The sequence below is a fragment of the Bos taurus genome, chromosome 20 (genome assembly GCF_002263795.3).
Source record: "Bos taurus isolate L1 Dominette 01449 registration number 42190680 breed Hereford chromosome 20, ARS-UCD2.0, whole genome shotgun sequence".
Taxonomy (NCBI): domain Eukaryota; kingdom Metazoa; phylum Chordata; class Mammalia; order Artiodactyla; family Bovidae; genus Bos; species Bos taurus.
Window position 1 is genome coordinate 41,708,758 of NC_037347.1, and position 27,311 is coordinate 41,736,068.

The following is a 27,311-nucleotide window of genomic DNA, read 5'->3' on the forward strand; positions in this document are numbered from 1 at the left end:
TTACAAGCTTCCCCAAGTCTGGGATGCACAAAAGACAAAGGGTGGTAGACAGAGGAAATGATACCAAGTGTGCAAACAGGCCTGCCAGTCCCAACCACTGCAGGGGTGAGTGGTAATAAGCGCTTGGCTTGTCACAGGCTGCAGTACGTGGGGTGTCCTCGTGACCTCATGATTTTAAGAACAGTCTTCATTTCTGTGACAGCCCCAAAAAGTTCTCTGGCTGGGATTGGGTAGCAATCTCCAAAGCAAAGGAATCCTCTTTTCCCCTCCAACTGTCTCATTGGTTATTCTTTCCTTTGAAGTTGGAAGAGAGAATAAAATTACTTTCATCTGCCTGGAAATCACCAGAGTAGAGAAGAATCCTCCCTGGAATCAGAATGAGGAATCAGGCAGCTCAGATCTTCCGTAAGGTGAGCCCAGGGTGTGCTTAACTCCTTTTGGAAATGAGATGGCGTGTAGATCAATATCCACCTGCGTTAGCTTGGCAGCAAATGATACCAAACCCCAATTCCAAACGGCTTGAACAAGGAGGAAATTCATCATCTCACAGGATGGGAAGCATGGAGAAATACAGTGCTTCTTGAGGACACTCAGGGATCTGCTCTCTCCTAAGGCTGGTGGCAAGATGCCTCCAGTAGTTCTAGACAGCAATGCGCCAAGAAAGCAAAAGGTTCGTTTGTTTTGTGTGTCTTTTTTTTTTGGTAATGAGCAGACCTCCCGCAAGAAGCTCCGCAAGAGACATTCCTTCACACCTCACTGCCCAGACCTGGATCACATACTCTTTCCTATACGCATCCCTGGAGTGTGGGATGGAGGTACCACAAATGAAGTCCACGAATCATCTCACATAACGGACGCTATCAGGTCCATGTGACCACTGAGTCTGCAACAGGCTTCTGGCCAGGACCAAAGGAAGAAATGAACATGAATGTATTTCAGGAGTTAGCATGCTCTACAGTTATTCTCAAAGATAGAATTCTGGTAAGCCACAGCATCAAACCCATTCAGAAATGCTTCTGCCTTATGCTTCACACATACCAAGAAGAATCACTGACCTGATAGAGAAGATGCTAACATACCTGGTATAAATGCCCAAGAACCACTCTATCCAGGGCCTGGACATCTTTAATGATCACTGCTGAGCTGACAGTACATCGTGGCCTATTAGTATTCTGTCCCAAGGGGGCACCCGCAGCAGAGGGGTGTAAAAACAGAAGAACTGAGAGGAGAAGGGAGAGTCACTTGCCAGTAAACTGTGATGGACTGAAATGAGAGAAAAGTTTTTTAAACTGGGCGGGGCAGGACAGGTTTGCTAAACTCTTAAAGATAAAAAGAAACAATGCAACAAAATTTTGGAATCTGTAAAGTGGTCTAACCCAAGGTAACTGACTTAGCAGACGGAAGAAAGCTGAAACCTAGCGCAGCAGGATGGGAAGCCCGGAAGCAGAGCTCCAGGGTCTCTGGAATTTGGGACACCAGGCACTGAGGGGGTCAGGGGCCCCAAAACATTAGAGCTGGCTATCTGTGCCAGAAGCTGTCAGACCCTGGGTCTCCCCTCTCACCCCGGCTCCAAAGTGACTGCCTGCATTCTGCAACCTGTTTGCTCTGCTGAATCAGAGTGACTATGGACTCAGAGACACTTCAATGTAACTCAGAGAAGGGGTACGCTTAGAAACAGGGAAATGGGAGAAGGTTCCATACCAAATGCTGGCTTCCTGGTCTCCATCTGAGTCTGGCTCATAGAATGCAGCAGCCACCAATTCCCCTGGGCATGGGGATTTCTCTTCAGTTTCCTTTGAGGGAAAGCCCTTCCACCCACAGGTGGGAATCCTCCAATAAAATCCCTCAGCAGGATAATCCTACGGCTGGCCGCACATGTGGACTCACCTGGGGCGCTCTTCGTAATCACTACTACCTGAGCCCTAGCAAGACCCAACATCATTCAAATACTTGGGCAACTTAAATGGAAAGTTTACTGTATGCCAGGAATTGTTCCAGGTTCTAAAACACTGTTCTAATGTTCTTTCTTGGTAAGGTGGAGCTGATCCTGGGTGTCAGCTCCATCCAGGCGTGCAGACCTTCCAGTTAACTTCCCAGCAGTCAGTTCCAGGATCCTCAGACATCTGAGCAAAGCCTTTAACATGCAACAGATTCCAAAACAAAAACTAAGAGGAAATCAGAGGAAAACAAACAGCACAGGGAACAGAGGGACACTTCAAAGAAACTGCCACTGTGATCCTTGACGAGAGTTGAGGGTTGAAAAGCTTTTCATCTATGAAACGAGAACAGGAGGTTATAAAAAGAAAATTTGAGGTTTTTAAAGAGCTCTTGGAAACAAGAAATTTGATGACAGACATGGGAATTCAATACATGGGTTGGAAGATAAAATGAGGAAATATCCCAGGAAGTAGAACTTTTTTAAAAAAGGAGAAAACATAGGGAAAAAGTAAGAAAATTAGAGATTCAACGTATGAGGGCCCCATTTCAACTTAATATGTGTTCCAGAAGAGGACAGAAATCACTTTAATATTCCATAAAACAGTTCAGAACTGAAGGACACGATTTTCAGATTGAGAAGGTCCACTGAAAGCCAAGTAAATTGATGAAAAAAAAAAAAAAAAAGACACAGCAAGGTGTACTGAATGAGATTTCATTACAGAGGGCAAGGACATTACAAAGACAAGAAAATCAGAGAAGGGGAAATGAGTATATTCAAAGCCTCAGGAGCCAGAATGACAGACACCTCAATGGCTATACTGAACCTGGAAGAACAAAGCATCCCAAGTTCAGGAACAGACTTCCAACACAGAGCTCACACCCCTAGGAAACTATTAATCTAACTTCGAAGATCTCAAAACTTATTTCCCAGGCAGTCTTTCTCAGAACTACTAGAAGATGTTACCAGCAAGAGAGCCGAAGCAAAGAAGGAAGACGTGGGTCTAAAACACAAGGGATGTCACATGAAGAGCAAATGAACCCCTGCTGTGATAAGGAATTCCAGGATGACAGCTGTGCCTCTGGCAGCAACTCCAGAGTGAAGGAGACCAGAAGGCTCAGCCAGAGGGATGAACCAGGTGGAACGGGACACGCCTACTATTTAGAAACATGGGCAAAGTTGAAGCTCTTGTCTCTGGGGCACAGAAGCTAAGGTTAGTGAGGGGTGGGTCAAATAACTGCTGTTTCTATGTATAAGCCTTCTAGAAATATATGGCTTTACAATTATGTCTATGAATAGCTTTGATAAGGAAGGAAAGGAAGCTGAGGCAATGAATCAGATTCCAGAACGAAATCCCAGGCAGAGATCAGGAGAACCTGCTTCTCTAAGCAGCAGAGGTATTTGGTGAAACCTCTGAGAGACAGAGAAAGAAGAGTTGATGCTAAAGGCAGCAAAGGCTGAGCACCTGGCAAAGCAGGTGCGACAAGAACTCGATGGCCCACGAAACAGGCAGGAATGGGGTCACTCTTCCCCTTCAAGGAAACAATTCCTGAGTGTGACCTGCCTGAGTTATTGAGATTAGTAGGAATACGGGATTAAAGGGAGCTGTGTGGGTCAAGCGTGTGGTTGGTCAACTTACAGAATAAAGAAGGCAAGCAGAAAGGCGGTTTGGGGACACCCTGCTGCTCTTTAGGCAGGCTGTCTTCCTTCCCCCATGGGTTAGAAGAAGTTGACTCTGTCTCCTCAGACAATTACGCTCAGCTGCACCAGCTCACAGAGCTCAAGGCTGAAAGGGCGTGGGCAAGCGTGAAACCCTGAGTCCACACTGGTTTCCCCATCAGTTTACCTGGTGCATCTTATTTCTGTTTCTTCTCTGTGTAGCAGTCTCTGAGGACTTTTTTTTAGAGCCTGGCACAGGCCTGGTTTCCTAAAGCCCACCTACCTGTGGATCCCAGAGGCAGTACAGGAGGGACAATGGGTTTGACCAGCAGCCCTGAAAGCAATTAACTGTAGGTGGGCCTTGTTAACACCTCAGTAAAAGAGGCTGTGGCCTTCTACAGGTTAGTGAGATTAACTGCCAGATTAGCATACGGCGGTAGAGAAAATCCCTTGTGGGGCTTTCCATGTGGCTCAATGGTAAAGAATCCGCCTGCCAATGCAGGAGACACAGGTTCGATCCCTGGGTCAGGAAGATCCCCTGGAGTAGGAAATGACAACCTGCTCCAATATTCCTGCCTGCAAAATCCATGGACAGAGGAGCCTGGTGGGCTACAGTCCATGGGGTCGAAAGGAGTCGGACACAACAGCGAATAAGCACAAAGGCAGATCCCCTTGTACCTTTTCAATTCATCTGCAAAGTCAATGTACAGTTGCAAAACAGTACAGGAATGCAAAGGCTAAAGGCTGAAAGTACTGTATTTTGTGTGTGTTTAAAGATATTTCTCCATTAGAGTTTATGCCATCCCCCTTATGATATAAAACTCAGCCTGACCTATTTTTACGAAAAGCATTTACTATTTACATTCACAGAAATCTATTCTTCCCAGAAGTGGTTCCCAGGGTGACAGCTGTAGTTCCCTCTTCTTTACCAACCCCATCTCATCAGACAAAATTTGACTGAATTTCACTCCTAGTGTTTACAAACTGCTTATGAGAGTTGTGACAGGACAGAAAATGTCATTCTCTTTCCCAAAAGCCCTCATCTTGAAAACCTTTGATTGGTGGATGAGACAATCAAAACATTTTGTGAATTAGGGGTGGGGGAGTTGTCCAAGTAGACTGTTTAGTCGTTCAGGGCGAAGATCTGTCCCCAAAGGCGATTATAAGCACTTGAGGGATCATAAACAGTTCCTGCTGGCAGGAGCGGCAGCTATGCTGTACCCAGACTCATTCCCTGCTGGCCGTAGCGAGAAGCAGGGGGATGAGGGCAGCGTTAACAGATGCCTGGTTGCTGGACATCCTCTCTCCCTTCCTGGACTTCAACAGCACAGCTTTTCCGCCGTGACTGTCAGGATCTTGGCTCTGGAGACCCCCGGACTTGTCCCTCGTTCCCCCCCCCCCCACCCCGCCGCTCACACACACACACATACACACACTCAGGGCGCCTCCTTCCGTCTAGTAATTGACAAACCAGTTCCTCGTCGGGTACTCCTCCCAAGGAGCACAAACCATCCATAAACACGCAAATCCCCCAAATCGAAAACACGACACCCAAGGGGTCTGCGAGATGAGCGCCGCGGCCGTTCGGCGGCGGCGGGTGTTTCTCGGAGGAGGCTGGGGCTCAATTTCCACACCCCCTCAGGCAGCCTCAGTCGGCACCCCAAAGCCGGATCGGATGGAGGACGCCTGAGGTTTTTGTCTGCTAAAGCAGATTCCTACCTCCAGTTCTGAAGTCACCTTCGCGGGGCGGGGGATCTCCTCTCGACGTCTTCAGCTGAGGTTCGGTCGGGAGCAGCCGGCCCCGGGTAATCCTCGCTCCCGGGCGGGGCTCGCACACCCCGGGGCCGAGCCGGAGCCTAATCACCTGCTGGGCGCGGGCGGGGCGGGGCGGGGCCGCTCAGCGCGCGCGCCCCGCCCGGGAAGCCGGCCCCCTGCGCGCCCCCCGACGGCCCTTCCGGAGCACGGTTGCCGCGGGGAGCCCCGAGCGCCCCGCTCCGAGCGCGGCAGGTCTGCGGGAGGATCCCCCTCCGCCAGCCCGGCTTGGGAGGTTTTGAAAAAGACTGTAATGGAATCCCGGCTGGCCTCGTCACTCCCCTGGCTCACTTGTCAAAACTCCACGGCATTCCAGAACCCCTTCCCCGGTCACTCCCCCCACCCCCAACCCCTCCCAGTCGGAAAAGGAAACTGCACCGGGGAGAATTCGGGGAGTTTGGGGTTTCTGATGCAGACACCTTTTATTTATGTCAACTTGCTCCGGAGCTTCCAGCGGTAACTGGGAGCAGGTCTGAGGAGAAAAACGCCCCACCCAGATAACCCTCGCCCGGTCAAAAGTTCTCCCTCCAGCCGCCGCGAGGAGCTCCAGCTCCCCGACATCAATTCATTTCATAACCGCTCCGTTTCATAATCGGCGGCAGCATGGGTCCTTACTGGGGGTGGGGTGGGGTGAGGGGGAGCCCCACACCAGAATCAACAACCATCGCACTGGGCAATCTAGCAGGCAACTTTCCAGAAAGCTGCAGTGAGATTATTTCTGCTGGAGAAACCAAATTTACCACTGCTGAATTACAACCGCCGGTGACTGCACAACTGAAGCATTTCCTTTATACCTTCTCGGGCTCCCGCGCCCCTCCCGCCTTCTGCGGGGTTCAGTCAACGAGCCATCCCCGGGAGAGGCATGAATGGGCTCGGGCGGTGCAGACATCTCTCCAGCTGCAAACTGATGAGGAAGCCCGACCCACGAGGCTGAATTGTTTACATCACACCCACTGAGGGCTTCCTGTCTTAAATTAATGGGAATACAAATAAGACAGGAAAACAGTGTTTGCTTTTCTTAGAGCAAGGGTGAGGGCCTGTGGAGGGGGATGGGGTCGCCCCACATTTCATTGCGTGAAGAGGTTGCTTTTCAAAACTTCAATTGTGTTCTATTCCTTTTTCCCCCTTGGAACACTTGTTGAAAACGAAAAGCATCGCTGTGCCAAACCTCAAACCATCAAGGAACTTCTGCTCAAAGCACGTTTTCACCTGGCTTCGGAAGTGATCCAGGCTGGAGCTCCCAGGAGGAAGGACAGATCTGGGGACCTCCTGTGGTCGCAAGGCACAAATCTCCCTACAGCCTGAAGCTGCGTGCCACACAGGCACACACACTCCACCCCACCCCATGGGGTTCATGCCAGAATCTTGCCCCCAGTCTGGCTCCCCACCCCTGTATCTCTAAGCTATCGTTCACTTCCTGGGTGTCCCACAGTTCTTCAATGGACAAATCTGGTAGAATTCAAAGCAATTAATTAAAAAGGAGCAGGCAAAAGAAAGCTTCAGTTCTCAGTATCATTATTGCCACTGGAAAGGGTAATGAGAGCCTGGGAGGGGCCAACCCATGTCCAGGCTCCCCTGGACATCTGCCCACTCTTGGAAGCAGCCCACAGAGCACATGGTAAGTACTGATCATAATCACCCCCCCTGAAATCACCCCCAGTTGCTTCCTTCCGGTTGGCACAACAGCAAACCCAGAGACATGCCTCCTTTGGAAATACTAGAAGGAAACAAGACCCCAGGATAAAGGATATCTCAAGGAAGGATGGGCACTGCAACCAACAGTGACAATGGACATTAAGAGAACAGTACATGTGCCAGTAAGAACAAGCTTTCGCAAGCCAGTCCTCAAAATATTGTAATTCCTGGGTCAAAGCAAGTTAGACTGATGATTTTAGGTAAAGCCAAGTGTATCAAAAGTCTCTAACAGAAAGTGACTGCCTTACAATATATTCTAAAGGTTGCAGTGAATGTTAGCTCCTCCCCACTTCCCTTTCCCCTCTCTTCTGCCAGAAGTTGGTAGTCCTGGTGGATTCATTAGCATACTTTTATGTGGCATCTCCATATCTGATAAATTTTATGGGAATTAGGTTCAAATTGAATAATCTTCTAATAATAATTTCAGAAGGGCTCCCTTTTTTCCTTCTGATTGCTTTCTCCACTTCCAGTTTTCCTCTAACTCTCTCTACTCCTTCCATCTGGTATGTAATTTATGATGTGCAAATCAATGCTGTTTAAAGGAAATCCATGATTTTAAGCATAATGCAAATAAATATTCCCTCTTCCCCCAGCAACTCTGTGCCTAAGCTCAGTTTAGGGTGTGTATGTGCTGAGAATTAAAATTTGACCACATCTGTACAATATCTTAATTTCAGGAAAGCTTTTGAATGCATATGACATTCTCATCAGCAAGCCAGAAAGATACGATCTGGTCTGTCTTTTCCTCACCGGGTTTCACTGCAGACTGGAAAAGAGATCAATGGCTCAGTAAACAAAAGGGTGCTTAAAACATGGCCTCCAATTTTACCCTAGCTCTGGTTTAAATAATACTTAAAATTGCTTTGAGCACACCCAGGGTCTACAAATAATATTAATTGCAGTGGGAATTACTGATATGCTAGGAGAATCCAAATTGGCTTCAACACATGAAGGAAATGTTTCATGAAAAAGTTTCAAGTTCAGCGTGACGGCTGATTACAAAAGTAGTATCCTGAGGGGTAATGATCAAATGACAGGCATAAAAGGGGCTTAATATCTAGATTGGAGAAAAACTGACAAAGATGTGAGGATCACAGCAGATCGTGTTATTTAAAAGGAATCTGTGTGTTGTACTGATAAGAAATAAGCAATACAACAGCGGGGTGAATTTGCTTGGTGGGAGTCTGACATGAAAGGAAAGTATATCCCCATATCTCCCTCCCCCATGATAAAGAATTTGGCAGCAGACAGATCCTTAATAGGATGGTAGGTCCAGTCTGAGGCCCCTTATTTTAAGGGCAAAGTGGAGACACTGGAAAGGGTCCAGAAGAAAACCAAAATGATTAAAGAGAGAGAAAATAGAACCTATGAGGGAAGGTTAAAGGATTTGGAGTTGTTTAGTCTAGAGTGAAAAAGTGCCTAAAGGCAAACTTAACAGTCTTCCCCTCCCATTTGAAAGGTTATTATAGAGAGGACACCGACCAGCTGTTGTTCATCTCTACAGAAGACAGAAGAGGTAAGACTCAAAATGCAACATTAAAATGTGGGTCAGACGCAAAGAGGACATGTTTGATGCTAATGGTAACTGACTTGACATTGACATCACTGTGCAGTCTTCACCTCTCAGACTCCATCCTAGAGATAGGCTTCCTTCCATGTTTCAGCAGAAGCCAGGCTGGAGAACTCCTTTCCTTTCCTTCTAGGGCTGCAGTAGTTCTCATCACCCCATTAATGTGGGGGGCAGTGGTCCTAAGATCCATGTTCCCTAAGTCAGAAACAGGGTGCTGTGAGAATACAATTCTCTCTTCAAACATATTCACACATCTCATCAGACCTTTGTTTATTGGGTAGTTCAGTTCAGTCACTCAGTCGTGTCCGACTCTTTGCAACCCCATGGACTGCAGCATGCCAGGCTTCCCTGTCCATCACCAACTACCAGAGCCTACTCAAACTCATGTCCATTGAGTTGGTGATGCCATCCAACCATCTCATCCTCTGTCGTCCCCTTCTCCTCACGCTTTCAATCTTTCCCAGCATCTAGGTCTTTTCCAGTGAGTCAGTTCTTCACATCAGGTGGCCAAAGTTTTGGAGTTTCAGCTTCAGCATCAGTCCTTCTAATGAATATTCAGGACTGATTTCCTTTAGGATGGACTGGTTGGATCTCCTTGCTGTCCAAGGGACTCTCAAAGAGTCTTCTCCAACACCACAGTTCAGAAGCATCAATTCTTTGGCACTCAGCTTTCTTTATAGTCCAACTCTCACATCTGTACATGACTACTGGAAAAACCATAGCCTTGACTAGACAGACCTTTGTTGACAAAGTAATGTCTTCGCTTTTTATATGCTGTGTAGGTTGGTCGCAACTTTTCTTCCAAGGAGCAAGTGTCTTTTAATTTCATGGTGGCTGTCCCCATCTGCAGTGATTTTGGAGCCCCAAAGGAGTCTGTCACTGTTTCCATTGTTTCCCTATTTGCCATGAAGTGATGGGACCAGAAGCCATAATCTTAGTTTCCTGAATGTTGAGGGGTGGCTCGTTGGTCTAGGGGTATGATTTTCACTTTGGGTGGGAGACGTCCTGGATTGAAATCCCAGATGTGCCCAGGTTATCCTTTCTGGTTTATTGGGTGGTATCTCTAAAAATACACTCAACTTCTGACACTGGTAAGCATATTTTATAGATTCAGTCCTCTATATTGTTTCTATATATAGGACATCATTGTTTTTGTTTAGTTGCTAAGCCATGTCTGACTCTTTGCGATCCCCAAGGACTGTAGCCCACCAGGCTCCTCTGTCCATGCAATTCTCCAGGCAAGAATACTGGAGCAGTTGCCATTTCCTTCTCCAGAGGATCTTCCCGACTGAAGGGATCAAACCCGAGTCTCCTGCATTAACAGGTGCATTCTTTACCACTGAGTCACCAGGGAAGCCCCAGGACAGCATTCCTTTTTGTTTAATGAGCACACAAATATTAGTTGATGATGATAATGATAATAATAGCTATGAATTAAACTCTTCCTACAATTATATTGGGCATTGTGCTAGCTACTTTATGTAGGTTGCCTATTTCATTAATTTTTTCAGTATCCCTGTGAAGTAGATATAATTATTAGCCTTATTCTAACACGAAGAAACTGAGTTAAGTAACACAGTTAAGTAACACAATGAGATTAAGTAACACAGCTGGTAAATGTTGGAGTCCCAATTCAAACCTATTTAATCTGACTCAAAAGGGTATGCTTAACCACTACACTACTGCCTCTCATTGATTAGTTTTAGCTCTTGGGAGGGAGGAAACATTGCAAAGGAAGCATCTATTCTTGTTGGTGCAAAGTGATTAAAAACCAAGTCTTCCACAAGTTTACATAGCCTGGGAAACATAGTTGTTTTTTTCCCAGTATAGAGGAAGGGCTGATTTTGCCTTCTGATCAGAAGTATGCTTTGCTGTCTCCCACAAAGCTAAAAATCTAATCAAAATCTATCTATTTTATTAATAAGAAATACCTAGCTATTCATCTATAGTCTAATTTTGCTCATAGTAGATGTCTCATGACTGTTAAATGAACGAATACAAATGCATTATGACTTTGATGCTTTATTTTTTTTTTTTTTTTCAGATCATATTGATTTTTTTTTTTTTAATTTTATTTTATTTTTAAACTTTACATAATTGTATTAGTTTTGCCAAACATCAAAATGAATCCACCACAGGTATACATGTGTTCCCCATCCTGAACCCTCCTCCCTCCTCCCTCCCCATACCATCCCTCTGGGTCGTCCCAGTGCACTAGCCCCAAGCATCCAGTATCGTGCATCGAACCTGGACTGGCAACTCGTTTCTTACATGATATTTTACATGTTACAATGCTTTAAAGCAAATTGAGCTGAATTGTGTTTTTCCAGCATGCTGGTGATCAAAGCTCTGGTGGGTCATTTCTATGGGCCTCTTATCAGATGTTCCCTAAGAATCTTAAAATCCAACTGTTTCCTTTAATTCAGTATCCATGAGAAAGGCATATGTATGAGCTGCATTTTCCCAGCATCAACTACTTATAGATCAAGAATAGATTTTTAGTGGGGTTTACTGAGTGCTGTTGTATATCAGCAATAGATGATTCATAAGTGAAACAGACATCAAAATGATTTTTAGAAAGGCAAACGAACCACACACAAACAAAAAATTAAAAGCCTTGATCCAAACTACGGCAAAGGACAGATATTTTCCCATTAGGACAATTTATCCTGAGTTTATAAACAGAGAGAGGCATAATTACCCAAGTGTTTGTGAGCAGATCTAAACCTTATGTAGCTATAAAAAGCTGGAGAGGGGAAGAAAGAGGAAATTCCCAGGAGAAGATCCCCAACCACATCCAGGGCCATCAGATCTCCACAAAATAAAAAGCCCAGCAGTGGTACCAAGTGGAACACAAGAAGAAACCTCAGGATTGTAACACAAGCCACAGAAATAACTTTGAATTGTCTTAAAACTAAACAGTGACAATTCCAATAAACTTTCAGCCAACACATGGGCAGAGGGGTGACTTACTGGCGTTCCAGATGTAGTTAATAGAAACATGATGCCTAGAATAAAAAAGATACTCAGTCAGTGATGACTGAATGGATGGGTGAGTGAATGAATGTCTGAACAGATCCTCAAGCTGCCTCTTTCTCCTTTTGAATGAAAGATGTTGGAAAGATGTCTTAGATGCTTCAACTCCAAAGCCCCCACAAAGATGTTGAGCCATGAGAACAGGTCCTTCAGGAATAGCTCTAGAACCAGACACTGGTTTCTGACCCAAAGATAACCAATTTATGATTTTCCATGAACACTGGAAGGGGGATTGCAATACCTGTGCAGGCCTTGATTCAAAACTCCCATTATTTACCATATAGATTCTAAATTATTTGAAGTCCAACAGAATCAAATACTAAGTAGTCAGCATCTATTGAGCACTTACTGGATGTTGGGTCTTGTTTCTAAGCCCTTTACATATTAACTCGTTAAATTCGTATTATAATCTTAAGAATGTGTGCTAAGTCACTTCGGTTGTGTCAGATTCTTTGCGACCCTATGAAATATAGCTCCCCAGGTTCTTCTGTCCATGGGATTTTCCAAGCAAGAATACTGGAGTGGGTGCCATGCCCTCCCCCCAGGGGCTTAAGAATATGTACTATTATTATCAACCCATCAAAAACAAAACTGAGCCAAAAGATTACCTAATTAGCTCATAGGTCACGCAACTAGTAAGCAGAGGAGCTGGAGCTCAGATTCCAGTTGGAACCAGCACCTGCTCTTAATTGCTGTTTGATGCTACCTGTCCAAATCTTAACTCTTGTCACTGCTCAACAAAAAAATTACTATCCAAATCGAAATATTTGCCCATAAATATTCAAAGAGCATTCTAATCTCTGCAGGATGCGATCCTTGACTTTCCTAATGCACCTCTCTCCTGCGTGCTCACATCACTTATTCTGCAGTGAACACAACCGTGACTTGACTCATAACACATCTCTCCAACTATTGGTTTGGCCAAAAAGTTCGTTCAAATTTTTTTGTACCATCTTATGGAAATAACCAAGCAAATCCAATAGATCTTAAGTTTCTTGGAGTCAGGACTGTGTGTTGCATGGCAGTCTGGGGATACAGAAGAATAGGGAAGATCTAGAACTAAAGTCCAAATCTCATAATTATTACCCATGGGACTCTAGGTAATCATGTAACACTTCCTATTCTCATATTCAAACTATAATCCTCAAGGGCTTGCTGAAAAGGGGAGATTAAATGGGACAATGTATATGAAGGATACAATACGGGATGATGTCTGATATTGTAAGATAGTGATTTTCAACCACCAGCTATTTTGACCCCCAAGGGACCTTTGGCAATGTATGGAGATATTTTTGATAGTCACAACTGTGTGTGTGTGGGGGGGCACTATGGGCATCTAGTGGATAGAGACCAACAATACTGCTAAACATCCTAAAAGCATGGGGCAGGCCCCCACAATAAAGGATTATCCATCCAAAGTATCAGTAGCAAGAGTGCCAAGGTTGAGACACTCTGCTACAAGCTATTAAAAATGTATCAAAAATAAAGGTTTCCATTCTCTTCCCTTTCCTTATTTTTCGTACTGTGCATATTGGAGGTATTCAGTAAATCTTTGTTGAGTAAACCTTTGGATAAATGGGTAAGTGAATATAGGAGTTCTAAGATACTTCACTGAAAACACTTGAGAGTGTGGTCTTTTCATGGCAGAGGTTCTGGTTGGAGAAGGAAATGGCAACCCACTCCTGTATTCTTGCCTGGAGAATCCCCATGGACAGAGGAGCCTGGCGGGCTATAGCCCATGGGGTCACAAGAGTTGGCCACAACTTAGCAACTAAACCACCACAATTAACCTGGAACCAGAACCTTCAAATATCCATGCCCAATGAAAGGAATTCTGAAATAGACTCAATATAATGCTGGGGTCTGAGCCCAATGAAAGTGATGTTAAATTTCGTCCTAGGAGAGCTGGAGAACTAAGACAAAGGCCAGCTCCTTCTCACTGGTGGCTTCCCAAGTGATTTAGCTATTAGTCTACAAATGCTCCTTCATCTAATTCTATTCTCCACCCTAAAGATACAGTAGAACAGGCAGAAGACCATGGAAGAATTTATTCTTCCACGTGGGAAATCAATCACCCACCCCTGCAACAATCATACACTACCTAAAGCCCAGTCAAGTGAACTTTCCTCCAGAACATGGATTGAAAAACACCGTGGAAGCAAAAAGGACATGTGGTCATTACTTGAAACTTTCAACAGGTTCGGTAAGATTGGTTGCAAGAACTGGAAACCCAAGAATAAAAGCCTACATTCTGGGATACAGCATAAATCACATTAACACAAACGGGAAATCCAAAAGATTCTTCTATCTCCCATTCTGCAGACTGAGTGGCAACACCTACTTCTTAAATTCTTAAGAATTTAAGAATTCTTCATCTTTTACAGTCAGAATCCATGAATGATTTTTTGTGTGACTGTATATGAGACAATCTAAAACTTAACTTGAATTTCTAGTCATCTTTAAGCTTAAGTACCTGAACTAAATTATCTGCCTGGAACTATAAGAGCAAAATAGGTTCTTTCTTGCCTTGGGTGCCTAAACATATCTAAGCTGGGATTGTCCTTTGCACTCTAACCACCTTCTGGATTCACCTTTAACCAACTCCTATTCACCTCTCCGGACACCACCTGCTGGGTTCCCACCCTGACCCTCCCCTGGAATACACTGGAGACCATCTTTGCAGCTTCAATAGCATCTCCACTGCCCATTCACTTGTCTGATTACCCTTATAGACTGTGGCCTTGTTTACCAGCTTATTCCTGGAGCCTAGCACTGTGTCTGGCACATATGGGTGCCCAACAAATAGTTGTTGAATGAATGAGTATAAAACATTCATTCCTAAAATTACTTGTTGAGTGCCTACTATGAATCAGATATCGGTTTAGGCACTGGGAAAACCACTATTACTGTCTTAGTACCGACAACAACAACAGTAAAAACTATTGTAGCTAATGTTTATTGGGCACTTACTATGTATCGGGATCATGCCAAGATTTTCTCTGTGTTCTCTTTTATTCCTACCCTCATACCCACATGGCAGATACTATTATTATTCCCACTGTACAAATGAAAAAAGATGCCAAGCCACTCCTATGGACCTTAATGGGAAAAAAATCTTCGATGTTTAAGTTCCTCCTGGTTTATTTACATGGGCTTAATTCACATCAACTAAGAAAAGCTAACCTGTGAATTCACTCAGGAGTTTTGCTGATGTTTGTTCCTTGTCTGGAAAGTTCCTATCCATTCTTTGTATCATCTGAGATTTATTTTAAAATATTTTGATATAGGCTATCAAGTGATGACAATAGTAATCTACACTCCAGAGGCCATGAGCTGACGTTTGAAGGGTACTTATCAGAGCACACCCAGCAGCACACATCTGAAATATCACTACCTAAATTTTCAGCAGAAGGTTCTGCAGTTTCTGAAATGGAGGTTAGAAATACTGTTTTCCATCTGTGGAATGAGATAAGTTGGTTAGAAAGGTTCGCACAGACACCTCTGTCCTTGCCTGCTGAGCTGGAAGAATGCAGGGGGTACTGCTTCATCGGTGAGACTCCATGTGTGTGGGGTCCCCCAGTTAATGGAGGATTCTGTCACTGGGTCTGATGATAAAGTCAGGTGATTCTAAAGTCAGAGGACTACTGCAGGCCCTTCAGAGTGAGCCTGCTACAATGGGCCCATTGGAGCACCTACAAGAACAGCAGGGCAGATGCTGCCCAACGTAATACAAGCAGGCGGTGGGACTATTTCCACACTTCCTTGCTAATACCTGCTCTACCTGTGGCAGGAGGCAAGGACTTGCTCCCATGGTAACCTGCCACCTGGCCCTGAGGCCTTAACGTTCTCAGCCTTTCCTGATCATCAGAGGCTACTGATGTTTAACAAAAGAATCTGATGATGTTGAGCAGCCAATTGCCTCAGGCAACACACACTTCCCTACCTTGGTCTCTTGGAGAAAACCAGTTCATCTTCCAACACTAATCTTCCAGAGCAGGGGACACAGATTTGATCCCTGGTCTGGGAAGATCCCACATGCCAAGGAACAATAAGCCCATGTGCCACAACTACTGAACCCATGCACCCTAGGGCCTGTGCTCGCATCAAGAGAAGCCACTGCAATGAGAAGCCTGCACACTGCAGTGAAGAGTAGACCCCACTCACCGCAACTAGAGAAAGCCTGAGGGCAGCAGCAAAGACCTAGTCAGGCCAATAAATAAATCATTAAAAAAGAAAAAACAACTGCGATGGCTCTCTTGATAACTCATCTCCCCTTAGGAATGCTGAGGAATCCCCAAGTTGCCCGCACGTGGCAGAGATCCTTTTGATAGACCCCCAGTCACCTAAGATAATCGGGACAAGTCTCTTCCTAAACCCTGAAAACGTCTAATTTAGCAGACAACTTTACTTTAGGATATGACTTATTGAGCAAAGGGCGACACGAGGTGCTGAGAAAACCTGAGCAGCACGGGCCATGGGCCCAGTGAGCTTAGAGATGGCCACAGGACAAATAAAGCAACAGGCGGGGACTTCCTGGTGGTCCAGTGGTTAAGAATCTGCCTTCCAGTGCAGGGCACGCGGGTTCAATCCTGGTTGAGGAAGCAAGCCTGCACACTGCATTAAAGATGCAGCGCAGCCAAAAGTGTTTAAAAAAGAAAAGCAACAGGCGTTAGTTACAGTGAAGTGTGGAGTAACTGCTACGTCCATCAGGGACACCTAATTAGACCTGGAAGGTCAGGGAAGGCTTCCAGAAGACGTGACTGGAAGCTGAGCCCTGAGGATGAGCAGGCATTAGCACAATGAAGAAAAGACTCCAGGAAGAGGAAGTGCCAAGTGCAAAAGTCCAGAGCGCAGACAGGGACTCTTGTGCTCTGAGGACGCAAAAGCTCAACATGGCTGCAAGCAGGGTTGGCTGGAGGCAGAGTGAAAGTGAAAGTGTTAGTAGCTCAGTCCTGTGGGACTCTTTGCAACCCCATGGACTGTAGCCCATCAGGCTCCTCTGTCCATGGAATTTTCCAGGCAAGAATACTGGAGTGGGTAGCCATTCCCTTCACCAAGGGATCTTCCCAACCCAGTGATTGAACCTAGGTCTCCTGCATTGGCAGGCAGATTCTTTACCACTGAACCACTGGAGAAGTCCAGGGCAGGCTGAGTGAGGAGAAACTGGGCTTTGTGAGCCAGTAGCTTGGGCTTCATTCTTAAAAGGCTTTTAGCGGAGGAATACATGAACAGATTTCCATGTCAGAATGATCACACTGGCTCCAGGGAGGCCAGCGGAATGGAGGCGTGGAGACGGGTGAGGAATCCAGGCAAGACAAGAGGGCGCCTGGCCTCTGGAGTCTCTGTAGGCCCACACTTCCCCTGTATCTCAGATAAAACTCCAGCATGGCTCTGTTTACAGCTCTCTGCCGCTGCTAGACTATCAGTCCCTTGAGTGCAGAAACTGGAATTTACTCATCTCTGGAGCCTTAGTGCACCCAGCTGATAAAGCTCTCAGTAAAGGTGAGCCTGTTGGTGGCGCTTGTTGAAGGAGAGAATTCCTTAATTACAAAAATGATTTCCCTGGATTCCTCATCACCAGACCCCCGCATCCCCCCCCACCCCCTCTCTGCCATGGCCGCCTGCACAAATCTCCTCAGCAACTACTGTACTTCTTTTACATTTGGTCACTCCAAGGTGTATGCTGACTCTCACTTTACTTCTTTAAGCATGGACTTTGATTTTTTCGTCTTCACAGCCTTCAGAATATCTTACGCTGCCCTCTTCTCTCACGACAGCCTAGCTCATCTCCCCACTCCATCCAGTCAAGACTTCACACAAGTTGGGCTTAAAGTGGCCCTCCCCTACCATCTTGAAAGTTTCCCAGGGGTAAGCTCACTTATGTGGAGAAGCTACTCCCTTCCATATGATTTCCTAAATCCATCTCATTATTTAAGTATAAAAATAAAACAGTCCCACCCTCTACAAGAAGCATTCATGAACTTCAGCTAACCTGGTAGAGAATTCCACCCAGCCTTAATCCCATTAATGTGTATTCCCTATCAACTGCATGTGATTTGATGTTTTCCCTTCAAGGACATAACAGCAAGTCCTTGTTTCTACCTCCCTTGCCTGTACCATCAAGCTCCTACTCTGTGTTCACCTTGCCCTGATCCCTGGACCAGCCAAAGTTCCCTGGACTTGTTCCAGGCCACAGTTCAGTTCAGCTCAGTCTCTCAGTCATGTTCGACTCTTTGCGACCCCATGAATTGCAGCACACCAGGCCTCCCTGTCCATCACCAACTCCCGGAGTTCACTCAGACTCACGGCCATCGAGTCAGTGATGCCATCCAGCCATCTCATCCTCTGTTGTCCCCTTCTCTTCCTGCCCCTAATCCCTCCCAGCATCAGAGTCTTTTCCAATGACTCAACTCTTCACATCAGGTGGCCAAAGTACTGGAGTTTCAGCTTTAGCATCATTCCTTCCAAAGAAATCCCAGGGCTGATCTCCTTCAGAATGGACTGGTTGGATCTCCTTGCAGTGTAAGGGACTCGCAAGAGTCTTCTCCAACACCACAGTTCAAAAGCATCAATTCTTCAGTGCTCAGCTTTCTTCACAGTCCAACTCTCACATCCATAAATGACCACAGGAAAAACCATAGCCTTGACTAGACAGACCTTTGTTGGCAAAGTAATGTCTCTGCTTTTGAATATGCTATCTAGGTTGGACATAACTTTCCTTCCAAGGAGTAAACGTCTTTTAATTTCATGGGGTCTTCTATTTTAACTGTTTGCAAGAACTCGGGCTTGACCAGGACAAATTTAGAAGTGGAACACCCACTGTAGCCACTGCCTACCTCCAGGCCTGGACCATACCTCACCCTGGCCCGCTGGCTTCCCAGCAGTGAGCACTGTGTTACCCAGAAGGGCTTCTTTAGACACTCTGTGTGTGTGCTCAGCCCCTCAGGTGTGTTCAACTCTTTACAACCCCATGGACTATAGCCCCCCAGGTTACTTTGGCCATGGGATCTTCCAGGCAAGAATACTAGAGTGGGTTGCCATTACCTACTCTGGGAGATATTCCCGACCCAGGCATTGAACCTGAGTCTCCTGTGTCTCCTGCATTGGCAGGTGGGTTCTTTAACCACTGTGCCACCTGGGAAGCTCACAGACACTCTAGTGGAATCAAAATGGGTAGTATCCTAGAGATATTCCCTCTCCCTGGATATCTTCATCTACTTGGGGCTGGTGTCCTTCCTTCTACAGGATTGTGCTAATGTCATCAGACACAACACAGAAGACCCAGTAAAATTAGAATTTTAGGTGAAAAATGGGTACTTCTTTAGTAATTATTCCCAAATATTGTATGGAATTTTTAATTCCATAAATAAAATTTTAATTTTGACACCTTAGTTTGTACTTGCTACTCAGTTGTTAGAAAAATCATTATCTACTCTTAACAGGCAAATAATTATGCAGAAAACAAAACACATATACATTATTAAAACTTGGAACTCTTGAAAATTTCCTTTATGTTCTCTGTTTCTCACTCTCATGGACATCTCTTACAAGGACAGGTTTGCAAACATCTTTATAGCTCACTTGAAGTCCCTTGTCTCTGCCCAACCTTCCTTGCTCAGTTTATAATTCTCTTCCCATGATCACTCTTTGCATCATTAAGTTCAGCCATTTTGACCCTTCTTCCGTTCCCAAGCAATTACCATTCAATCGAGGGCTTCACCTTGACTTGCTCTGTCTTATGATGACATGTCAAAACATCTCCTCTTTACAAGTCAGTGAACCACATTAAGGAAACACTGAATGGCTAGTAAGTAGTTCCCCGAGTCTTACAAATTGACCGCAAGGATCAGATTCCTCTTCCTAACTGCCCCATGCTCTCTAACTCGAGGAAATCCATCCAGCAAAGCAACTCCAGGACCCCAATCCTAGTTCTGGTCTGGTCTACCAATGCTCTCCATTATCCAGAGACGTTCCTAGTTGGGAAAAGCAAGGTATCAGATAAAACCCTGAACAATTTTCTCACACATGAATAAACTGGATTCCTCCCAGAGTCCCAGGGGACATCTTAATCGTGTTGTTTACAAAGCCATGAGGTTTATTAAATGGTGCCACAAAAAGGGCACATGTAGCATTACTCCAGGAGTGGAGAGTTTAACCCATTCATAAATGTATGTCTAGGGGAAAGGACATGAAGAGGAGCTATATCTTTGCAATTAGTTTCCAGTTTGCACAGAGAGTAACTGGGATTGCGAGAGACTATGGATAAAACTCAAGAGAGGGAACCAGAGTAGTATTCAAGATCTGATGAGAACATTGGGGTACATGCTTCTTTCTGAATTGTGGTTTTTCCCTGGGTAGATGTCCAGGGGTGGGATTGCTGGGTCATGTCATAATTCTATTTTTAATTTTTTTAAAGTACTCTCCATACTGTTCTCCATAGTGGCAGTACCAATATACATTCCCATCAACAGTGCAAGAGGATTCCCTTTTCTCCACACCCTCTCCAGCATTTATCATTTGTAGATTTTTTGGTGATACACTAGTATGTGTAAAATAGATAGATAGTGGGAAGCTGCTATATAGCACAGGGAGCTTAGCTCTGTGCTGACCTAGAGGGGTGGGAGGAAGGCTCAAGAGAGAGGGGATGTATGTATGCATACGGCTGATTCACTTTGTTGTATAGGAATTATACGCCAATTAAAAAATAAAAATAGATCTTAAAAGAATATGATGAGACCTGGATGGTCCCCAGGTGGGCTGGTTAGGAAGGAAGGATATTAGTGAGATCAAGAAAGATTTATTAATATATCAAAGGGAAAAAACATTTTGAATTACCAGAAGATCATCACCAAAGAGAGCCATGGTGGTAGAGAGGTAGATGATGTCATTGCTATTTACGATTTCCACCATATTACTAGGATTCTGATCAGTTTCCTCTATCACTTCATCCTCATGAGAAAGGTAAGATAGATAATTATTATACCCTCTTCAACTCCAAAGGAAAAGAAAGTGACGAGAAGGATTTAGGAACTTCAAGGCACACAGGTTTCCTGACTTCTGGTCCAGGGTGCCTTCCACGACGAGCAGAGAGTTGTTACTGTGTTAGAACCAGCTCGGCCCTGGCCAGGAAGTTGCTTTCAGACTTATTTCAGTACTTCTGGAAGGATGTGCTGGGATTTCAGAGGATGTGTCATAGTGAGCAGCCCAGGAAGAAAAACGGACCTGGGTTTGGATCCTGTCTCTTCTTTGCCAGCCTGGACTCTCTCATCTATGTTTGGGTATAATGATGGTCATAGATAAGACGTGCTGTGAGCAATCACTGAGCTGACATGTATGGAGTGCTGGCACAGAGCTGCAGTAAGCACAGACATTATTATTAACAGTGACTCTACCTGTGGGTTCAGGAATCTAACCTGTGTTCACATCTATGCAAATCTTCACTAAGGTAGAGATGAAATTGTTGAGAACTGGTAGTTTTTCAGAGCTGTCAAAAGGCTGGTGGTGTTGCATGTTTTCTGAAGTGACAAGAGAAAGTTACAAGCTAATGATGGCTCCCATCTGTTGACTGTTCACGGTGTCAGACACTGTCATAAGCCCTTCACATGCACATCCTCATTTATTCTCCTGTCACCCTAGAAATCAGGAATTGCTCTTTACCTCAGTTTGTAGTTAGGGAAACCTTGGTTTAGTGGGGTTAAGAAATCGCCCATTGTTATGCATTTCAGAAGTGATAGGACCAGGATTCATTAAGTTTACACTCTTAAATAGACACAAGTAACCCAACCAAACCATTCTTTGTAGGGGTGTGTGTGTGTGCGTGCATGCATGTGTGCATTGGTGCTCATGCTTGCAGAAGAAAATACCTCAAGTATCAGCAGTATATACATCCAGGTAGTAGGATTACAGGTGGTCACTTTCTTCTTTTTGCCTTGATGAACTGTGTATGCACTGTTCTTATCGTTTAAAATATTTCATTTTGTATAAAACAGGTACACAGAGAACTCTACTTAATGCACTGTGGTGACCTGAATGGGAAGGAAATCCAAAAGGGATGGGATACAAGTGTCTGTGTGGCTGATTCATTTTGCTGTACAGGAGAAACTAACATGTTATAAAGCAGCTGTACTCCAATAACAATTTTAAAAATAAATATTTTTCATTTTGACAACAAATATAAACTTTGCAAATCAAAACAAGGCTTCAAAAATCTAATGAAAATGGCTACACCTTGGACACACACTAGGGGAGGAAAGCTCTAAACGGGCATGGCGCTTTCAGGGTTCGTTGTAATTAAACTTACAAGGTTTTTTTTTTCAGTCAAAGAAGAGTGAAAAGAAAGTGAAAGTTGATCAGTCGTGTCTGACTCTGCGACCCCATGGACTATACAGTCCATGAATTCTCCAGGCCAGAATACTGGATTGGGTAGCCTTTCCTTTCTCTAAGGGATCTTCACAATCCAGGGATCAAACCCAGGTCTCCCGCATTGCAGATGGATTCTTTACCAGCTGAGCCACCAGGGAAGCCCAAGAATACTGGAGTAAGTAGCCTATCCCTTCTCCAGATCTTCCCAACCCAGGAATCGAACCGGGCTTTCCTGCATTGCAGGCAGATTCTTTACTAACTGAGCTATCAGTCAAAGAAGACTTCAGAATAAAACAAACTTCTTGAAAATAAAAATTACGTTCCTCTTTGCCACCTAAAAGCTCAGATTCCATAAGTCCTGGCTTTTGGGCAGAAGATCTGAGTTCTAAATCTTAAATCTCTTTATGATCTGAGCATCAACAATAATCCAAAGATTTTTCAATTATTTACTCTAGAACACCATCAACGAGTTCTTAAATCTGTTTTGCTTTACTACATTTTCTCTTTGCATGACGATTTATAACTTATGAGCAAACCCCTTTTCTTCTCCAGTCATTACTAAGGATAAAATGATGAAAGATCGCCAAAGCAAACATTCGTCTTTCTGTTTGCTCTGAACTCTGAAGTCTTCTTCCAGAGGACTGCAATGATAAATTAAGACTCTGTACCCCTGAAAACAGAGCTAGTCCTCAAGGATGACCTCAGTGGGGGAGGAAAGGAATTAAAAGCAAATTGAAGGAACTCAAACATCATGACCTTTTCCTGTTTTCCTGTTTTTGGCAACAGTGCAGGAGATGTGAGAGAGCTGCTCTGCCAGTCCTCTAGAGCTGGGGCCCAGTCCTGGGTGAGAGATCCTGGGGGTGAGGGGGTCCCCCAGGTCATATGATCATGTGACCTGGAGGGAGATATTTCATCCAGTGGGCTTATGCTTTCCCATCTTCAAAATGAGTGTTTCAGACCAATGCAGTGTCAAGAATGCACAACAAGGACATGGTGAGGATGGATCTTGAGGGGAGGGTCCAGGGATGTGAATTCTGCCTGAAAACTCATTAGAGATCGTTATTACAATATTTATTATAGAGATTTTTATTTGGGGGAATTAACTAAAATATACCTTTCCTCTTCTTCCAAAAGTGAATTAATTTACATAATTTATTTTAATAATCCTGGATAGACTGGACATCTTTTTCTAAATGTAATTCCTAGAGGTGATCAGAAAATCCTTTGCCCGTCCTTCTACTTTTGTCATTAGAGCACTATCGTGGTGGGAGAGAGAAAGGAGGATTTTAGATTGAGTTGTGCAACTTTGCAAAAATCATGTTTGTTTTGTTTTTATAAAAACATTACTATTTGTTTATGGAGAAAAGACTGAAACAAGCTTCCACAAACACCACCAGGATGCTATTTTTTGTAAGGATACATTTCAATCTATTCTAAAACATGTAAGTCAGATTGGTAAATTGGGAATACCAACATAGAACGCCTTTTTGCATGCACAGCAAATTTAAAAAGCACATAACATATAACGTTTCTATCTATTTTCAGGTGGACAATTATGGAAAGTCCAAATCTGGGTCCCCTGGGGTTTAAGACTACATTCTCAATCACTGATGCTACTGCCACAAATAACGGGACTGATTCAGGTTACACAAACCTAAGACTTTCATTTTAAGAAGCAATATTTATCTTATTCAACAAACATATACTGAGCTTTCATTATGTCTTAGGTGTTGAGCTAATCAGAGATGCCTACCCACCCCAAACCATGAAGCTCTGGCTTTTTTTCAGTGCCGTTGATGAAACACTAAATATCAGATTTAAAAATCACTGAAGGGGAAGATGAGCTATCTGTAAGTTCCCTACATGAACTTCACGCCTTAGTCAGTAAGGCAAGATCCTTGGGCTAAAAGATAAACTTTTAAAAACATTAAATAGAGCAGCACAGAGAAGAAAAAGAACTGGCAGTGGTCTCATGCTCTAACAATTGTATCGGTGATGCCCACACATCAGTGCCCACCTTCCTACTGTGCTTCCTTTGGCCTGTGTACACTGGACAGACTCCAGCATAGAAACAATTTGAATTGTCTTGCTCTAAATCATAACACCGAAAGTGTACTTTCTTTGTCTCAAAAGCAACTGAGTCCTGACTGGGCTATCAGAATTATGAAGTACCAACAGATAGCTCCGAAGAGCAAAGATTCCTGGAGAGTTGAAGTTTTTTTTTTTTTTTTTTTAAATCACTGCTTACTTAAGACAACTAGTAACAGAATGAAATAAATCTCATAAAGATCTATTTCCCAGTCACCGAACTATTATTTTTCTCCACAAGCTGAGGTCACCCATCAGTTTTTAGGCTTGAAATGTCAAAATGAAAAAAGAAAAAACCCAAAAAATCAGGAATGAGCAAAATGTTCTGAGGAGCAGCCATGCAGATGTCACCAAGTCACAGCTTACAGTCATTTCTCTGCCTTCTATTGCAGAGTCGAAAAATTTTTAAAGGATGTCCATAAATTCAAGAAATATTCTGTCACTTCATCTTTGATGCCTTCTTGTCATGAAATCAGCCTTGTTAGACTCCAGGAACCCCTTTTAAGCTCAAGCTTTGATTCAAGAGGTATATTAGTTAAAAAGAGAATATAAACATGTCCTATTCCACATCTTCAGACTTGGCAACCAGTGACTAGCAACAGAGGAGGGGAATTCAGTGGTCCCCAACCTTTTTGGCACCAGGGATCAATTTCATGGAAGATAGTTTTTCCACAGATGGGGCAGGGTCATGGGGTTTTGGGATGATTCAAATGGATTACATGCGTTGCGCACTTTATTTCTATTATTATTAATAACATGAGCTCCCCCTCAGATCATCAGGCATTAGATTTCAGAGGTTGGGGACCCCTGCTCTAACTGGTCACATTCTTCTCCAGACCTGGAGACCCTAAAAGAGGAGTCAACAGATAGAAGGAGTTTTTTTCAGGTGTTTCCTCCTCCTAGCATCAAAATCTGGCTTAGCTTCTGATGCTTTTTGTTCCTGAAGTTACTTCATATTAAAAGGAATTTATCATCCAGGAAAATGTCCTATAAATGTCCAACATGACATCACATTCTGCATCAGAGGCAGGAGAGGTAGACACCCCCAAAAGCCTCTCCTCCTTGGGGCAGCCCTCATCTCTGGGCAAGGTTGCAGCCAGCCAGCTAACCTGGCTTCCCCTGCCCCATGGAGCTCAACTAGCATCAGGCACCCATTGACAGGCTCAGGGATGCCTCATGCATCACTGCCATGGCCACAGCCCCCACCAGGTGAGGCTGTGTGCAGTCTAGCCTCATGGCCCTTCTACCAGCTTCCATATCAGCTCTTCCTGGCTGCCATCCATTTGGAGGTTTGTTAAGCTTCTCAGGTGATATTGGTGAAGCAACAACAACATTCTAGTTTGGTGCTACCCTCAAGGTCTAAGTTGAGGTGTTCATCAGACTATCTTAGCACACACTGCAATGACACCCTTCAGGAGAAAAAAAGCAAGCCCTGTTGCTACAGTCTTCACAGGAGACTCTAGAGGGCCCAGGAAATTGGAACAAATCCACATTTCTCTGTCCACCTTTGTTTCTAGGGGTCACTTTCAAGTTATTGTCAACAAGGGTCTTAACCTTTCAATGAGTTCTGGGAGGAAACCAAGTCAGTTGACCCTTGAATGACACAGGTTTGAACTGTGAGGGTCCGCTTACACATGGGTGTTTTTCTATAGTAAGTATTCCAGTACTGGGGCTTCCCAGGTAGCGCTAGTGGTAAAGAACCTGCCTGCCAATGCCAGTGCAGGAGATGTAAGAGGCACAGGTTTGATCCCTGGGTCGGGAAGATCCCCTAGAGAAGGGAATGGCAACCCACTCCAGTATTCTTGCCTGGAAAATTCAATGGACAGGCTACAGTCCATAGGGTCACAAAGAGTCAGACATGACTGATGCAACTTAGTCCACATGCACTCCGGTACTAGTGGAGTGATCCCTGGTTGGCTGAATCCATGGGATGCAGAACTGTGGATACAGGAGAACAGCATACAGATTTCCTACTGCTCAAAGGGTTGACAGCCCTAACTTCTGCACTGTTTAAGGGTCAACTGTATTCACCACACTTTGTTTATCCATTCATCTATCAGTACGTGAGTTGTTTCCACCTTTTGGCTGTTATAAATAATGCTGTCACAAACACTGATGTGCAAATATCTGTCAAATCCTCCTTTCAATTCTTTGGGTATATACCTAGAAATGGAGTTTGCCAGTTTATGTGCTAATTACGTTTACATTTTTTAATGAACCATCTTACTGTTTTGCATTTTTATTTTACTCACAACTGACAGTAAAAAGTTAAAGAGAAGATATGAAACAGTATATAAGTATATATTAGTTTGGACTCTGGAAATTTTGGCCTTTGTTCTCTAAAGCACTCTTGTCTTCTGCTATGATGAAAAATTCCTTATAAAGACAGAATTGTATTTTAATAATTTTTATTAGTTATTGCAAGTCCTTTATCTTCGTCCAACTTTTTCACTCAGTTTACAAGTTTTCCCAGCCTTGGTTATTCTTTGTATCAAGTTCAACCACCTTGACCCCTTTTCACTTCCCAAGCAATTACTCTTAAACATCGCATCACTGTGATTTACTGCATCTGTTTTATCCTTCATCAGAACCTCTCATTTTCTGCTGGCTAATGATCCATGATCAGGAAAAACACCTAAAGGGAGCTGGGTCCCCACCACCTCATAAATTGGTCAGGTAAAGCAAAAGCAAAAAAAAAAAACAAAAAACTGCATGGAAGGATAAATTTCCCAAAAGCCTCTCAGAAACTGCTCCTCTACTTTACAAATCAGAAAGTTTAAACATTGTGCAAAATTCCCAGGAAAACCCATCTAACTTTATCTGAAGTGATTCCAGCTTTCTATATTTATGTGGGTGATCAAGTGTGTCTATAAAGTCTTGGGAAAAGGGATAGAAGAGAATTACAACCAACACCCCAAGGGGAGGATGGTTGTGATGATAGAAGAATTCTGGGAGGCAGGAGGAACTTGACAGAGATAAGTGGGTGTCCTAAGTAGACTAATTTTTAAAAATTGAAAAATCAAGTTTAACAAGTAAAATAAGGATGCCATTAGATGAAATGTGTTAAGGGAGTGGTTGGGGAATGAACAATTAGAGTCAAACAGTTGGAAAAAACCATTATGGTGCTTGAAAGGAAAGTTACCCTATGGTGAT

At 44.1% G+C, this 27,311-nt stretch overlaps 1 protein-coding gene across 7 annotated transcripts in view; it reads right to left on the reverse strand.

The window, feature by feature from the left end:
• PDZD2 (PDZ domain containing 2) overlaps positions 1-27,311 on the reverse strand; it is a 404,359-nt gene that overhangs the window by 205,724 nt on the left and 171,324 nt on the right. Inside the window, exon 1 of one of the 7 annotated variants that reach the window (XM_024981522.2) lies at positions 5,315-5,434. The exons of the other annotated variants lie outside the window; for them this stretch is intronic. The gene's annotated coding sequence lies outside the window, so the exon portion shown is untranslated. Of the gene's footprint in view, positions 1-5,314; positions 5,435-27,311 lie in introns of those variants that run through there. 7 annotated transcript variants of the gene reach the window in all.